The 17,545-nt window shown below is 41.0% G+C and overlaps 1 long non-coding RNA gene across 2 annotated transcripts; it reads right to left on the bottom strand.

Moving 5' to 3' along the window:
- Nucleotides 1-11,371: 11,371 nt before the first annotated feature.
- LOC310682674 lies at nt 11,372-16,973 on the bottom strand. 2 transcript variants are annotated; one of them, XR_014514094.1, is made up of 3 exons: nt 16,626-16,973; nt 12,009-12,119; nt 11,372-11,598 (listed from the first exon to the last, which is right to left on the bottom strand). It is a non-coding gene; the product is annotated as an uncharacterized lncRNA (long non-coding RNA). The 2 variants fall into 2 exon arrangements; XR_014514095.1 differs by having other exon boundaries at nt 16,826-16,973.
- Between the last annotated feature and the right edge of the window lie 572 nt (nt 16,974-17,545).

Below are 17,545 nucleotides of genomic sequence, written 5' to 3'. Positions count from 1 at the left end.
CTGAATATATGTGTAAATAAACCATATATCATAAAGACACCACAGTTTCTACTTCTGAAGAAATCACGAACCCTGCGTAAACCCCTGGAATCTCGCACCACTCAGTGATTGGGATGGCATACAACAGTATGAATCAGATTCAAACTGATGCATATAGGGACACCATTGCTTAGGGCAGAGTCCAGTGGCAGAATTTGAGCTCTCAAATTTCAATGGCATCCTATGCAACGCTAGAATTAGGCACCCCTTGCTTCTCATTCTACATCATTGTTGTGGTACCCCCTGTGACACTGGCACCCATGCAGCCAAGCAAGTTGTGCTACCCTAAAACCACCTCTGTATAAGGAATTTGGCAACACAGTTAGGAACTGCAACACAGGACTGCCTTGGTTTTTTGTAATAGTTACAGTATATGGAAGAGACAGCATCTTAAAAAGTAGAGACATCACCTTGCCAACATAGTCAAAGCTATGGTTTTCCCAGTAGTGTTGTATGGAAGTGAAAGCTGGACCATAAAGAAGGCTGATCACCGAAGAATTGATGCTTTTGAATTATGGTGCTGGAGGAGACTCTTGAGAGTCCCATGGACTGCAAGAAGAACAAACCTATCCATTCTTAAGGAAATCAGCCCTGAGTGCTCACTGGAAGGACAGATTCCCAAGCTGAGGCTCCAATACTTTGGTCACCTCATGAGAAGAGAAGACTCCCTGGAAAAGACCCTGATGTTGGGAAAGACTGAGGGCACAAGGAGAAGGGGACAACAGAGGACGAGATGGTTGGACAGTGTTCTCGAAGCTACCAACATGAGTTTGACCAAACTGCGGGAGGCAGTGGAAGACAGAAGTGCCTGACGTGCTCTGGTCCACGGGGTCACGAAGAGTCGGACACGACTAAACAACTAAACAACAACAACAACAACATATGGGAGAGATTCAGTATGTGAGATACTGGATAAAACAGTTTGTGACTTTTTGAGGCTTGAAGGTTTCTGATGCCATTCAACTGCTCAAAGTAAAATGATGTGGTCTAAATTAAGCAGTGTTTAGGTTGGATATTTTTCTGGGAATCCCATGAAAGCCTTTTTTTTTTAGAAAAAGAAAAGGGGGGGGGTCATATCTAACCCTGTCAACCAGCAACCTAGATTGCTCAGTGAAGGCTCTAACCTAATCTTGTGGGGCAAAATATCCCTGGACTCTTGAGAGGAAAACCTTATAAAGGTTTCCCCTCGCCCATCCTGCACCCATGAGGTGTTTATTGCATTTCTATATCACTTTTCACTGGGGCTTTATGCAGAGAGGCATCTCTGTTTCACCTTCAACAACAACCCTGTGAGGTAGGAGTGGTTGGTCCAAGGTCTCTAAGTGAATTTCCTGGCTCAGCTGGGATTTGACCCCAGATGTGCAATTTGTCTATGGTTTGGGTTGCAGATTCTCAGTGTTGCCCTTACAGCGTGTTTGCAAGACCATCGATTCCAGCTCTTAAGCAGCCCAGATTTAACATAATTTGCAAAATAGCTGAGGTCTTCTAAAGAGCCAACTCTGACAGAGAATATCAGGCTTTGTGGGTCTTTTCAATCCCTCAAGAGTTGAGTTTGAGACATCAAAGCTAAGAACTGTGAGTCGCATGGCACAGTATTAGTTAGCTTATAAAGGACCAGTTATGTTACAAAATAGAATTTTGCCTTGATCTCAGCTATTTTTAATGGCCTCAATTACCAATAACATTTTTGATGACACAAATTCATAAAACTTCTTTGACACTTTTGCTTTAGGCAAGACTCCAGGTACTGTCTGCTGAGCCAACGCACACCAGGTCTTTAACTCCCTTAACTCCTCTTTATTTCTGACAATGTTGCTAAGGCAGTGCTGATATTCAATATCATTAGCATCATTTACCTAGGGATTGTGTTATGCTGCTCAAGAATATGAGGTGCACTGTGCCTGCTGGCAGAGAGTATGCTAAACTCCACTGTGAAATGCAAAGTGAGACCAGGAATTAAATGCAGCATCCCAGTGTCCTCTCATCGTCCCCCCCCACCCCCCCCACCCCGCTTTCAACAACTGAGGCTATATTTGTCCAAGTCTGGCTTCACATCCTAATGAAAATTCCTTAAAACAGCTAGATTTTCTTTGAACCCCTCAAACCTTTAGGAACCCCATCTTCCTAATTTTTTAATTACCACCTCTCACTGTTTCAATATTAGCACCATGATGACCAGTTGCACATCAGAGTAGGAAAGCTATATTTTGCTATCCATGAATCCCTTTTCTGAATAAATAAATAAAAAATCATTGATTTCCTTTTCTAAAAAGTTCTCTTGGTATTTGTATTCGTAGCAGTCATGCCTCAAAGTCACTGTAAACCTATTGTTAGCTGTATGATTTGAAATGTAATAACAGGAAAATACTGGGAACTGGAGTGTGGTGTTTATATGTTAACCAAAAAGCAAATGACATTGGTGTAGCCCCCTCACAGTATCACCCTGACTGTAATGGAATTGACTGATTGCTTATTGTTATGCCCACAACTGCAGATGGAATCCAATTATCTATACAAAGCTTTGGGGATTTGAAAGTGCAACCAGAATAGCTAATAATTTACAAGAAGGAGTCAGAGCACTCATTGGCAAAATGTTACCACCTAGCTCTGAAGGGAGACTGAATTAACTTCCTAAAAGAAATCGCATTTGCAATCCTTTGGCTGAGCAAATGGGAAGGGATATCCTGCCCCCCTCCCAAGCATATGCTCAACATTTAATTGTCCTGTCTTTCCAGATAGATTTCTGAAGAACAGGAACTTTCAGAGTTTTTTTTGGGGGGGAGCAGCAGCAGCAGTGCTAGAAAGCAAAATGAATGCAAAAGCAGCCTTACCTATTGCAGGCCTGATCCATGGTCCATTCTGTGGGATCAATCAAGCTGAAATGTTTATCTCAATGACACATTCATCCTAAAAGTTTTGCAAGCATTTCAGCCTCACCAAAAACTTATACCAGACCCACGCATAACACCAGTGGCAGTGAAGTCTAGAACCCGACCAACATAGCCACAGGGCTGGCCCTTCTATTAGGCAAACTGAGATAACTGCCTCAAGCAGCAGAGGCAGAGGTTGTGAATTAGCATCCTCTGGGTTCGCCATTTGCCTCTGCAGGCCAGCTCTGCCACCTCCTGCCTGTATAGCAGTGAGGTGCTACATCTCCTCCTTCTCAATTATAACAAAGAAATACTGTAAAAAGAAATAAGTAATATCAAGTCACATTTAAGAGCAGGTAAGATCCATCAATCCCAATTTAAACATATGTATCAATATAAGCAGTTCATCTGTTCAAATATGAATATGAGACTAACAAATATAAAAGGTTCATTCAAAACTAAAAATGGCAGCAGGTTCTTCAGACCACTGAGCAATGGATGGTGAGTGTTTATCCTTCCAACTTTGAAATCTATTTGTAACCAGGAGAGCTTGCAGGATCTACTTCCATTGCCTATCCCTTAGTCCCCACTTCATAGGAACACATATCCACATATATCAATAATTTCTACAAAACAAAGTTAGTGCAAGCAACCATTTCTTTCTTTCTAGAACAATTTCTGACCAAAAGGAAGACATCGTAGGCCATGCCTACAAATGCACCAAAGAGGTGTGAGCTCTTATTTAAAACTTATTTGCTGCATTGCAGAAAGTGCCTCACCCCCAGTCTCATAAGCATATCTATTGTCCTAGCAAAATATTGTAGAGGGATAAAACGTCTGACCTTACAGAGATTTCTGCTAGGGTTAAATTGGCACAAGTCTGCTACTGTCACTAAAGCTGAAATGGGATGAAACAATTGACCTGTTTATCTGTTTTTGATTGGAGCATGAATCAGCTTAAACACCAAATGATTTCATGTAAGTGAGCTGTGGATCACTCTGATAGCACCGAAGGTGGAATGGCTTCCTGATCCAGATGGAACTGAATCACTTTCTATACAAGTAGAGCAATTTAACTGATGTGCAGATGGCAGCCTCAGTGTAAATCAGGACAATAACTAGAGTTACAAACTGTAACAGATCATGTTATAGTATTCCGGATTCATTTCCCCAAGTACAATCTGGCAACAAGTATGAGGACTGACCAAACACAGCAAGTACATACTGTAGAATGATATCAAAGTCCTTTAAACAACCACCACTTGGATATCACTGCCTTCAGATTAGCAGAGCCCTGCACAATTTGTGAGCAGCTAAGACAACAACAAAACAAAACAAAACAAAACAAAACAAAACAAAACCTTTGTGGTTTAGCAATTAGTGTGTTCACCTAGGACAGGATTCAAATTCCCACCCAGAAATGATGATTACTGGGGGACATTTCACAGAATAACCTACTTCATAGGGAAGTTGTGAAGTACTGTATGCTTAACATATTGAGATCTTCAGTGAAAAGATGGGATGTATATGTAACAAGTAGGGAATGGAGTAAAGGGCAGTGTGAAGTACTCAGCCAGTCAAGCCCTTTCCTACAATACTCCATTCCCCTTCCTTCCTTCCTTCCTTCCTTCCTTCCACCAGTCCAACAACCATATTGAACTAATGATCTGTCTCCATGTGTGGCTTGTGGGCTTCATTCAGCTTGGTGGGCCACAGGTTCTGCTGGTGTAAGTTAGCACCTTCTGAAGGTCTGAGTCTGCCCTTTCCATGCCTCTTCTAGTTCTGGGAGACAAGGGAGGAGGGAAGCCTGTTGCAGCAGGAGAGAGACATCTGTGAGTCTTCACCTGCCTGACTCATCTCTGTCTCTTGGCCTCTGTCTTCCCACTCACCTGCTTCAGCGTCTGCCTCTGATTCTGGACTTCTCTCTGCCACAGACTCTACCAGCTCACTAAGCCCTGTTACCACTTCAGCTTCTGACACCTTCTCTTTGCAGTCTTTCCCCTCCTTTTGCTCTGCCCACTCATCATTGTTCTACCACCACTTCCCAGGCTCTGAGCCTTCTTCCCTTGGAGGTTCCCCAGCTTGTTCTCCCACCATTCCTCTGCATCCAACCAGTCCCTAGCACCAGGGGATTGTGGGACCCCCCTTCAGATCAGCATGAGAGGTGATGCAGGAATCTCCAGGCATAAGAGGAGATGCCGTGGGGGGCGGGGAGCTGCCCTGCCTCTGAGCACCTCTTCTGGGAACCTCTTCTGGCTCTTTGAGAATAAAATAAATCCTTCCACTCACTAGTTAGGATAGAAGCCACTGCTTAGAATTTAACACTTAATCTTTGTGAGCTGCTAGAGCTGTTAGGTAGCCGATATGAAGACTATGGATTAAATCAAATAAATAAATAAGAAAAAGTTTGAAATATTATGCAAAACTCCCAACCTAAAATGAAAAGTGTGGTCCTTTTTTTCTTACCTTAAAAATCTCCCTAACAAAAGCTTCTAAATTTGTTTCCTGATAGCAAGTCCCAGTGAATGCAATCAATGGCTTGGAAGCTTTATCATGCTTAATCCTATATGAATAGTGTTCTACAGACCCATTGTCACACCTGGCAGGATGATCCATTATGACTGGAATGTGGCAGGCAACAATTTAAATAAAAAGTATTGTGGTGCTTCCAGTTTGTGATGCTACCTATTCCATTCTATCATTTAGTGCACTGCATTGTCACAACAAGTGAGCTGACAGGACCTGATGTAAAATGATGCAAAGAGCTGTGATGGATGTTGTGTGACACAATGTAATTACAAAGGAAGCCATCAAAAGAACATTACATTTCCTGCAAACACCATTTCCTACACATACAATGCCTAATCAACTAAAAGCAGATATTTCAAACTCAGTTGCTAGTCTAAGTGGAGAGGAACGAAAATCTGCAAAACATTGGGCTAGGTGGAAACAAAAGAGAGAGAGAGAGAGAGAGAGAGAGAGAGAGACTGATGAGAGTCAAATGACTTTGGTCTTTTTATACCTGTTGGGCAAATGGTAAAGAATAATGGAATAAAATGTATCTGTTTATAAATAATATTTACATTATGATAAAGATCTGGATGCAAAATGAAACTTTATGTCTGAAAGCTTCATGCAAGCAATTGTACACCACTTTGTCATCCTTTCTAGCACTAGATCTGTAAATGTAGAAGAAGCACACCAACGTTCTTATAATTTAAACATTAAATAATTTTTCTTTCACTAAGCGAGCACCAATATTATTCTGTAACATTTGCCAAATATGTTATTGCCTCAGCTAAAGTACGTAAAATGGTCCCAGAATGCAAAAATGTAGTTCTAAAGATGACCCCAGCCAGTAATCTGGACATGGCATTTTGAACCAGTTGAAGTTTCTGAGTCATCTTCAAGGATAGCTGTGTATAGCAATAATCCAATCTGAAAGTTACTAGAACAGTCGCCTCTGCCCAAAAGGGGCCATAGGTGGTGAGCCACGCACAGCTGGAAGTAAGCACTCCTAGCCACAGAGGCCACCTGGGCCTCAAATGACAATGCTGGATTCAGCAGAACCCTCAAGTTATAGAGCTGGTGCAACCCCCTTCAGAACAGGTAAACTGACTACCGCATAATAAATACACAAAACCTGGCCTCACTCTAAGAAGCAACAGTCCTTCATTCAGATGCCTGGCTGTTCAATGTGGTTTTCATCTTGTGCCAGAATACAGTCAGAGTTGATGCCAGGAGAACACTCCTGGGGACAGTGTTTTCCATAAGTAGGGGAAGGGTACTGCTCAAAAAAAAACCCTCTTTCTAAAAACAGTAAAATCTGTCCTTAAAGGTGATACTCTGCAGATATCTTAATTCCCTCAGAAGGCATAACTATGCTTGCAATTAGCATCCAATTCTGCCTGAAAGTTAAAATGTTGCTGATAATTTCTTTGTTGTTGTTCCATACATAAAACCATCTGGGTGGATCTGCTCAAAATTTGTTAGGCACAATCCACTCTAGATACTTTGTCTGCAAATTTCATCCACTTAAGTGTAATGGGAAAAAAGTTAGTGTAATTTTTCAAGTCCCCGTTATAGTCCATGGTGGCAAAACAGAGCTCCAGATTGAATAAGTCTTATTTGGACCCAGAATTTTAAAAATCATAGAATCATAGAATCATAGAATCATAGAATCATAGAGTTGGAAGAGACCACAAGGGCCATCGAGTCCAACCCCCTGCCAAGCAGGAAACACCATCAGAGCACTCCTGACATATGGTTGTCAAGCCTCTGCTTAAAGACCTCCAAAGAAGGAGACTCCACCACACTCCTTGGCAGCAAATTCCACTGTCGAACAGCTCTTACTGTCAGGAAGTTCTTCCTAATGTTTAGGCGGAATCTTCTTTCTTGTAGTTTGGATCCATTGCTCCGTGTCCGCTTCTCTGGAGCAGCAGAAAACAACCTTTCTCCCTCCTCTATGTGACATCCTTTTATATATTTGAACATGGCTATCATATCACCCCTTAACCTCCTCTTCTCCAGGCTAAACATGCCCAGCTCCCTTAGCCGTTCCTCATAAGGCATCGTTTCCAGGCCTTTGACCATTTTGGTTGCCCTCTTCTGGACACGTTCCAGTTTGTCAGTGTCCTTCTTGAACTGTGGTGCCCAGAACTGGACACAGTACTCCAGGTGAGGTCTGACCAGAGCAGAATACAGTGGCACTATAACTTCCCTTGATCTAGATGTTATACTCCTATTGATGCAGCCCAGAATTGCATTGGCTTTTTTAGCTGCCGCGTCACACTGTTGGCTCATGTCAAGTTTGTGGTCAACCAAGACTCCTAGATCCTTTTCACATGTAGAATGGAATTGCAAGAACACAGAGCACATCCAAAACAGACTGGGCTGCTAAAGACTACACAGATACAGGTACAAGGCAAGTCATGTGGTCACTGCATACCTCTATTATTTATCTAGGTCACACAGATGTTTAATACTTTGCCCAGGCAGTATAAAAAAAGAAAAAGAAAAAAGGACCAGTGCTGTCATGTCTATGTTGAATTTTCACATTTCAGTTCAGAATATAGTGCACAACCCCACTTAGGAAATTATGCTAGGTTGAACAGTGATTAATACATGAAATGCTGAATCATTTAAACTGCTTGCTCTCATCAGTTTTCCCATTGGCCAACATTTCTGACATCTGAAATTCCATCCTCCTTGAATTTCAAGCATTATTACTGCCAAAGGACCAACACTCACTCACTTAATGTTGTCTGACATGAGAGAAAACTGCTGAATGCCAAACAAGCAATGCCACATTTCACAAAAGGATGAAACGTGTGCATGTTGTATCTGACTGTCAACAATAGACCTCAGAAGAGCTTTTGCATCCAAGGGGGAAGACAGCTTGATAATAAATGCATTTCATTTAATAAAAAAAACAAATACATCAGAAGATGCACTTTTAACAATGCATATTAACATAATGTGATTATTTATTGCATAACAACAACTCCAAGTAGTTTTTCTTTCCACTAATCCTTGCATAACTCACATATATTTCAGGTGTCACCTGCTAAATGATAAACTGGATACCGAATAGCATTTCCTTTATTTATGAATTATTTTTATAAGCCCAAAACATTTGCTTCATCTCATCCATACATTTGTTCCAAGGTCAAACAAAATATTTAGTCAATTATGACAACATTATTGTTGTTGTTGTTGTTGTTTAGTCGTTTAGTCGTGTCCGACTCTTTGTGACCCCATGGACCAGAGCACGCCAGGCACTCCTGTCTTATTGTGCATTAACTCAACAACTCTTAAGATTGAACACTGAGTTTAATAGATCTCTGTGATGACTAAATTAGAAGTAAAGTGCTCTTATTAAACGCTGAAATGGATAGTTGCAATCAAGTGCATCATATCTAAGGAGATAGTTTTTTTCTATATCAGAGGTGGGCAAACTTTTGTGTATGAAGGCCACATTTTATTTTATTTTTTGATGAACAAAACTACTAATCTTTAATTGGGGAAAGGTTGGTTCTACACCAATGAAGGAGGAAGTTTTACAAATTTTATTTCTAGGGGAGGGGTTAAGATACTTCTCTCATATGACCTGCTTCAGTCAATAGGCACAGAGCTGGCTGCCTATTAAAAACAGCCCTTTCACCAAGTTCTTCCTTCTTCCCTGTCGCAGCATCCTGCCCTCCTACCTTTTGAGCAATGTGAGCAGCATGGGACTGAGTAGGATTTTTTTGGTTATACCCTTTTTCGGCCTGCTTTAAACTTTTCCATTTGGCTATTCAGTTCATTTGGCATTAAGTGCAGGCAGGTAAGGGACTTAGAGCATCTTGACATCCTATTGTCACCCAACTGGAAGGGGTCCATGGGTTTGATACTCTTGAAGCCTGACAGGTGTCACCTGCTGATTGCTGAATTGTGAGAGTGGCTGGCACCCATTAGGTCACACACAGAAACATAGCTTCCCTTTATGAGAATATGCTATTTGCCTGCCTTCACAGCTTGGGTGATGGAAGTGAACTAGGGTGGATTAGCCCTCAGTAGCATGCAGGATATTTAATATGGACCTGCCCAGAACATACCAACCCACACTTGTCATTTATGTCTGCTACAAGTACTTCTCTCTTGCATTAATAAATATAACCTCAAACCAATTCCTGTCTTGTTGAGTCTTCATTCCAGGTATAGAGCAAAGTGGTCATGGACCAGGAACATATACAAATAGTGGTGGCACTATTGCCACCAAAGCAAGAAATGGGTGGGACACCCCTTCTCATATTTCTGTCCCACTTTCATCTATTATCCGTTCAATCAATTCCTCTCTCTTCCCCCTTCTCTCTCACACAAACAAACCTTCTCTCTCATTTTCTTTTATTCTATTCACCCCTTCAATCCATCTGTCTTTCACCATCTCTCTCTCTCTCTGGGCTTGGAGGAGCACATCAAAAAGTTTCATGCAACACTGTTGGTCCATGGGTCTCTCACCTGCACTCTGCATCCCAGCAAGCTGTTGCTTATTTTAAAAAGTGTTTTCTTTTGGCTAATTTAGAAGTGCCAATATAGTGACTGCTAAAACAGTAAAAAGTGTTTGTCATTTGTTTCAAGTAGGGTTCTCAGAGATGAATTTTTGAAAGGCTTTCTCAGTAAATGGTATGGTAGATGGCAGCCATTATGTTCTCTTTAAGCATAGCTTTAAAATGAGGTTTTAGGGTTTTGTGAGCAGCAGCTTGTAATGCACCAGCTAGCATACACTACCCTTGCCAAATATCCTTGCATTCTCCTACAGACTCACAGTGAAAATAAATATAGTGATAATTTTTGGCACCCTCTGAGTGATAGATCCCTTTAGCAATATCCTGCAGAATAATGGATCAGATTATTATTATTTTTTAAAAAATGAAACCAATTTAACTTGCAGTAACTTATACAGCACCAGCTGTTATAGTTATTAGCACTTGCATCATCATCATCATCATCACTATCATAATCAGCATAAATATAATTACATTTGGAAAGATAAATTAGGACCAAGACAGCAAACGCTGCATGGAGAGTTGTTTGTCCTTTATGTCTGACTTCTGAAAGAGCAATCCTCACGATGAATGTTAATGTGACCATCTTGACATGGTTCGTGGCTTTCTTTTACTCTGGTTCCTAGAAATAAGAAATGAAGCATAAGAGGAAACCATCTATTGTAGAGCACACAGGGGGGAAAGCATACAGGGAGTATGTTAAGTAAGAAACATCCACTCTAATATATTTGGGTAAGGCTACGGTCCTGTGGTGCCTGGGAGGGCTTGTCAGGACTGAATGATACAGCAGATCCCACAGAAAAACAGAACTACAGATGTAGGGGAAAATCTGCCCTTGCAAACCATTCTGTTATAGGTTGGGAAGCTCCACTGCCTTTGTCACTCTGCTGTCAGTACTCTCTAACAGTGCTTCCAGCAAAAGGTGTGTGTGCTGGGGGCATGGCAGAGGTGGAGAGCAAGGGGATAGGGATTGAAAGCCTTCCCAATTCCTTCATTATGTCCCCAGATGGGGAGGGAGGTAAGTATGGCAGTCCTGGACCTGGCAAATTTATTTTCCCTCCCATTGGGAGTAATGGGGAGGTACAAAAGATATGTACAAAAAATATACAAAAATATGTATTGGGGGCTGGAGAAGGACAGTGCTGGATTTACATCTAAGCTAAACAACTTATAGCTTAGGGCCCCTCTCTCTTGCGCTCCGCCCCAAAATATACTACTTCTTAATTGTATTTCACTATTAATATATTTCTTCTTCAGTTCAACAATTACTTTGATAAAATACATATTTTGTTATGTGCAAAATGTTTTAGATACCTATTAGGACCATAAATTACCATATATCTTATATTCAACACAAAAAACAGTGACAATTGGTTGTTGACAAAGGACAGCTGGATTTATAAAGAGCCCCATTACCTTCAGTAGCTTAGGGCCTCATCAAACCTAAATCCAGCTCTGGGGAAGGAAGAAGGAAGAATAGAGAAGCTTGCACATCCATCTTCCACCCTGCCATCTTGAGCCCAGCAGACCACTGGATTGGGCCAAACCTGGCCAAACATACCAACCTGTCAGTCACCCAATGTCATCTGACATTGGAGATCTGTTGACTCCTATCTAAACAGTATAGGTTCTGTAGGCTGGAGCTGTTAGAAAACAACATAAACAATCCTTCAGTTGAGTCACTTTGCAATAGCAAGAAAAAAGGGCAGGGCAATGAGACATTGTTGAGTGGAACCTAAAGCTATCCATTCATATCTGAATAGCAGTAAATGAAAAATGTTCAAGGTTGCTCTCATTGACTAGCTGGAAGGTTCTGCATTTGTTTTGCTTTAATTTTTTCCCCCATTCAGCCTTTTTTATTATCTCCTCAGAGCCTTTGGGGCTTTTCCTGCTGTCAAAAATTAAAACACACCATTATTTATAGCCTCAGAAAAAAAAATACATGGAAGCAGACTCTGCCCAGAATACTAATGTATTGCCAGTGTTCACTTAAGCCCTTTAAAGCCATTATCTAAAAATCAAATTTAGCTGCATAAATTTATTCTGCATTTACATGAAGATTGACTTCTGCCTCGGTCCAACCTCTTTCCAAGTTGCTTTTGTTAGATCTCCTGGAGAACGACATCCGGATACTTTTTCATTTTGCACTTAAGCATAGTTCCTCCTGTTGACAGGCATTTAAACATAACTGAAATATGAATTATAAATAAGTTTGGCAGAACAAAACTTGAAATCCCTATACACCTGCCCACTGAAAGCTCGATAGGAAGGTGAATAGCTGAAAGGATCATCCATTTATTAGCACCTGGATAATGACCAAAATGTGCCCCTGAATTGATTTAACAGCAATGCCTTTCCATAGTTGAACTGAAGAGGAGAAAATTAAAATGAATGAAAGAAAAAGTGAACTATCTGTGTTTAATCTCCAGTTCCATCAGAAATCGATTAACCAACTGACTTTGGGTCCAAAAGAATTAATTATACTCAGTCTCTGGTATAATTAACAACACTATGGCCATCTCCCAAAATATTCATTAAACAGTCAGGAACAATATGAAATTCAAATTAAAATTGGAAAAGAGATTAAATAGAAGTAGTCATCGCTAAAAAAGAATCAGAGTACATCTGAGATGAAATCATTTGAGCAATACAAAATATGGAAATACATTTTGTGTTACATTTAATTATCATTAATTCCAGCACTGCAAGCTGGCAGCTATTTTAGGCTCATTACAAAGACTAAAATGGGTTGGAATTTTAATATGAATCAATCCTCATTGGAATAATAGGAATAGGAATCAAGCTTTCAGGAAGTTTAAAGCTAAAAATCCAAGTTGTCATTTTTTATTTCTTACGCTTGGCTGCCCCAATCTGCATTTTAGAAGATCCCTTGATAGGTTTCTGGCAGCAATGCCAAAAAATCAAGAAATATATATCTATTTGGAGTCCTTATGAACACACCTTGAAGATTCCACGGTTTCAGCATTAACAGTGAAGCAGGCACTTCTATGATAGAGGGGATTTCTAATGCTTACTTACATGCTTGCTTACCAGAAAGTTCTAGCCAGCGAAACAGGCTGGAAGATGGTTGCTGCAGAAGTGGCATAAGTCTCATTGTGAGCGCAACTGGACATGCATAAGAGCACATAATTGTGCATATTGCATGATGGTAAATACAGTGAAAAATATCTACTTTATTGCCTACCCTACATCCATGAGTAATCATCTATCAGTACCAGCTGATATGATGCCTGTGCTCTGCCTTCACAGTTGTGTCCAGTAATACTTCTGAATACCAGTTGCTGGAAACCATAGGAATGGAGATTGCTATTGTGTGCAAAATCTACTCCCATTACCAACTTCAGTTGGCTGGTTAATTATAGCCATTCCTGGACAAGGTAGCATGGTGGTCCATGCATAGGTAACCTCACAATCAGACTATTGTAATGCTCTGTATGAGGGGCTATCCAGCACCTAGTTTGGAAGCTGCATCTAGTACAACATGCAGCTGGTAGGGTGTTTGAAGGACTGCATTGACTGCCTATTTGCTACCAAGCCAAGTTCAATATTTTATTACTGACATCTAAAGCCTAAAGAATTTGGGACCAAGATACCTAGCAAACTGCCTCTCCTGGTACCGACCACACTTTTAAGATCTTACAAGGAGACCCTGCATCATCTATAAGAAATATATACGGGCAATGAATATTTATAAGGAAATAATTGTAACTATAAATCTCATTAATTTTCATTGGTGGTTCTGTTATTTCATCATTATGAATTGCTGGTTTTGTGAGGTGTCGGCAAGTGCAGTACATGACATTATAAGACAACAGGATTTTACGTTCAGCATGTGTTAGAACTAACGCAGGCATCAGATCAGCAATATATCATGAGCAGCTGAGAAGGAAGTGTGGTTCCTTGGAGCAGCCTTCACCTGGTTCCTAGAAAGAGACTTTCTGTAAATCTTTAGCAGCCTGCTTTGCTCATAAAACAAAACAAACTGATCTCTCAGAATAACAAATATTATATTCTGTTTTTGGTTTGCTTGAGATGGCCTGGTTGGTGCCCTGGAGCTCACAGAACCTCTTTTGATCTACTTGAGGCACCTCCGCTGCCAAGGGGAAGCAGAGACCATTTCTGCAGATTTGACCCTCTCATCATGCAATCTTCTCCTGTGCCTTGGAGGGTCCCTGAACTCCCTTGTCCCCCCTCTTTTGTTAGTGGAGGCACTCAGATAGTAGTTCTGTTGCTGCTTGTAGTGTTGGTGCATTTGTGCTTTTTAAAAGGAAGGGGGGAATGGATAGTCTTCTGCCACCTCATCTACAATAATGGTAAGAATATAAGAAAAGCCTAACCATTGCCCTACCTAGTATCATGTCCTCATGGTGGGTGAGGAATGTGAGTGGCGCTGTGGTCTAAACCACTAAGCCTCTTGGGCTTGCTGATCAGAAAGTTGACTGTTTGAATCCTTGAGACAGGGTGAGCTCCCGTTGTTCTGTCCCAGCTTCTGCCAACCTAGCAGTTCGAAAGCACGCCAGTGCAAGTAGATAAATAGGTACTGCTGCGGCAGGAAGGTAAACAGTTTTTCCATGCGCTCTGGCACTCATCACACTGTCCCATTGCACCAGAAGGGGTTTAATCATGTGGTTTAGTCATGACCCAGAAAGCTGTCTGTAGACAAACACCGGCTCCCTCAGCCTGAAAGTGAGATGAGAGCCGCAACCCCATAGTTGCCTTTGACTGGACTTAACCGTCCAGGGGTCCTTTACCTTTACCTCATGGTGGCTGACCAGCTGCCTGTGGGAGACCCGCAATCAAGTCATGAGAGAGCATCACTTCCCCCCCTTTTGATTCCTGGCAACTGGCATTTGGAGGCACATTGCCTCTGGTAGTGGAGGTGGAATATAGTCTTATCCTCCATCAATTTGCTCAATCCTCACCATAAAATCAATAGCATTCAAACCCCAAATATTATTACAATCTTCAAGGGCTATTTTGGCATCACTCATGAAAGCAATGCTAAAGTTTGGTCCACAATATTTCACAACTTCATTAGAGTCCAGCACTAATAAAATCCACAAACAAAATCATTAAAGAAAAAAGGAATTTAAAAGAGAAACAATAGCTTAATGTTCAAAACATTCCCAAGTTGGGCCCACGCTGGGACTCCCCCCACTCCCCAATCTCCCCTGCTGCTGAATGACTATCACCAACCACACAAACATCTATTATTAGGAGGAAGAAGCTCCAAAGCAGAAATCTTCCAGCCAGAATTAGACCCCTGTACTTTTCATTGCAGGAATTAAGTACTGGGGGTCTGAGCCGTTGGTCATATGCCACAGAGGATTAAGTAAATAAATGAGGAAAATATTAGCTGTTAAACAAGATGGGCAGAGTATATATTGTCTTTGTATAATGCTTGTGCTCCATGGGGACTGACTTTCTCATTAGTAAAGGACCTTTTATATTACTTCTAAAGTATTTGTAACTCTGTCAGAGACATGGTTGGCAGAGAGGAATCTGCAGAGGGGGAGGAAGAGGCAGAGGCAAACAGAAACTTGATTCTTTCACACAATGAAAGTGAGATAAGTCCCTCTCGCTCTGGAATGCTGCCTGTACAGAGCACAGAGATGAAAGAGCAGGATGCAGGTGGTAGGAGGGGGTTGGATTCAACTCCAAAGGAGGAGGAATATGGCTGCACCTGAGTTTCCAAGAAGCAGGAGGAGGAGCAAGGTATTAGAACAAAGGAAGACCAGCAGGAAGCGGGGGAGGACGTGGTGTATATCTCGCCTTGGGAGGGGCCATAAGCCAGTTGAGTCAACTGACTCATTTCATTGAGGTGCCCAGTTCTGTATTAACATTCAGACAGAATAATATCATCATAAAGCAAGTGCAGTAAATGTAGACATCACTGCATGATATCAATTATTGCATCATTTCCCCACCACCCACCAAAGTGAGGCAAAGGTATAGGTCTACTGCATACTGCTTCTGCAAACCAGTATACTTTTAAATTTGCCACTCTTGAATGCAAAGGAGTTACGAGATGGTGCATCATTGCAGATAAATGTGTTGAGGAATTTCCCCTTTATCCAGCAGAGAGAGAAAGGAATTGTGATCTTGCCTCTCATTTTATATCATAAAAATGTATCAAAGAAACATGGGAGTCCTTTTCTTATGTGTTCTTTCATCATAACAATGCTTTCAAGAGATTTGAGAGATGATTGCATCCATTTAACAAACTTGTAAAATGGAAATCAAATGGTAATTGCATCGTATGCTGATGTGATGGTAATATGTTCCTAACAGATTTCATCTGGAACAAAGTAGCTGGGGCGAAAGAGTGTTCACTTTTCGTAAAAGCAAATAGTCATAGCTGGAGGGTCCCAAGAACATTCCCCCATCTATGAATCACACTGAAATTTTATAGATTCACATTTTGCAGGTAGCTGAGCCATATCGAACTGACCCTATGCTGTTCTCACTAAACCATTCAATAATTTTATTATAATTGACCTTGTCCAGACCTGGTTTGAAAGGTCACAGTGAATTATTTAATGGATAGCAAACAGTTTCATTTAAGCACACGGTTAACATACTGAAACTCTTCCCCCTCCCAAACATCGAACAGCCCATTCCTACACTCTATGAATTCAATTTGACTTACCCCCATGAATATCATAATATTGCAGCTGTATTCTGGTATCTTATTTCCTGGGAGTAAGCCCAACAAACCATAATGAGACTTACTTCCATGTATACATATCCAACTTTGCACTGTACAGCTAAAATACTTTGTCCTCTGATGTAAAGAGTTTTTCACCGCTTCTAAGCAATATTTTAAATAGAAATGGGTGTGGCACATACCACTGGTCTTTTCCAAGCCAGTTAACAGTGCCATCCTATCCGCATCAACTCTGCAGCAAATCTCAATGATTTGATAGGGCATACTTCCAGGTGAGCATGTATAGGACTCCAGTTTTAGGTGTTCTTACTTTCCCATGTTTGATTTGGTAAAAGAAATGGATTGGGACATTATATCAAGGACTGAATCAAAATAGGGGAGCTATTTTTTTGGTGAACATTCTCTGCAGCATCAAAAAGCCATAGTTTTCCATTTATAGATTGAGCATTCAGCAATGATTGCCCAACATCTAAAGCATCAGTGTTTTACCTCAGTGACATTGCCAGTTAGCTAACTTGATTGTCTAAGACATTGCAATGTCATCTAAGACATTGTGATGTCAACACATACATGATCTCCCCTGCTGAGGATGGCTTGGATGACTAATCAAATAAGATAATGACAATACAGTAAGGAGAAGAAGAAAAAACTGTAGAAGCAGTTTAGGGAAACAATGACAGTGAACAGGATGGTGTGTGTGTGCACGCACATGCATTCTCACCATTCAGGGCCTTTTTTTAAAGGAAAAAGAGAGAAGTTCTGATGCTAATGTGCAATGGTTCTATGGTAGAGGCAGCAATCCACTGCAATCAGATCAATGTGTAAAGGTAAAGTAATCCCTAAATTTGGAAATTTGGAATTTGGATAAGACTGGTGACCCATATAGTCCAGCCTCTTGTTTT

The sequence above is a fragment of the Podarcis tiliguerta genome (assembly GCF_965153285.1).
Source record: "Podarcis tiliguerta genome assembly, chromosome: 7".
Lineage (NCBI taxonomy): Eukaryota > Metazoa > Chordata > Lepidosauria > Squamata > Lacertidae > Podarcis > Podarcis tiliguerta.
The sequence above is the reverse complement of the archived record's forward strand: the minus strand, read 5'-3'. Positions and strand labels throughout refer to the sequence as shown.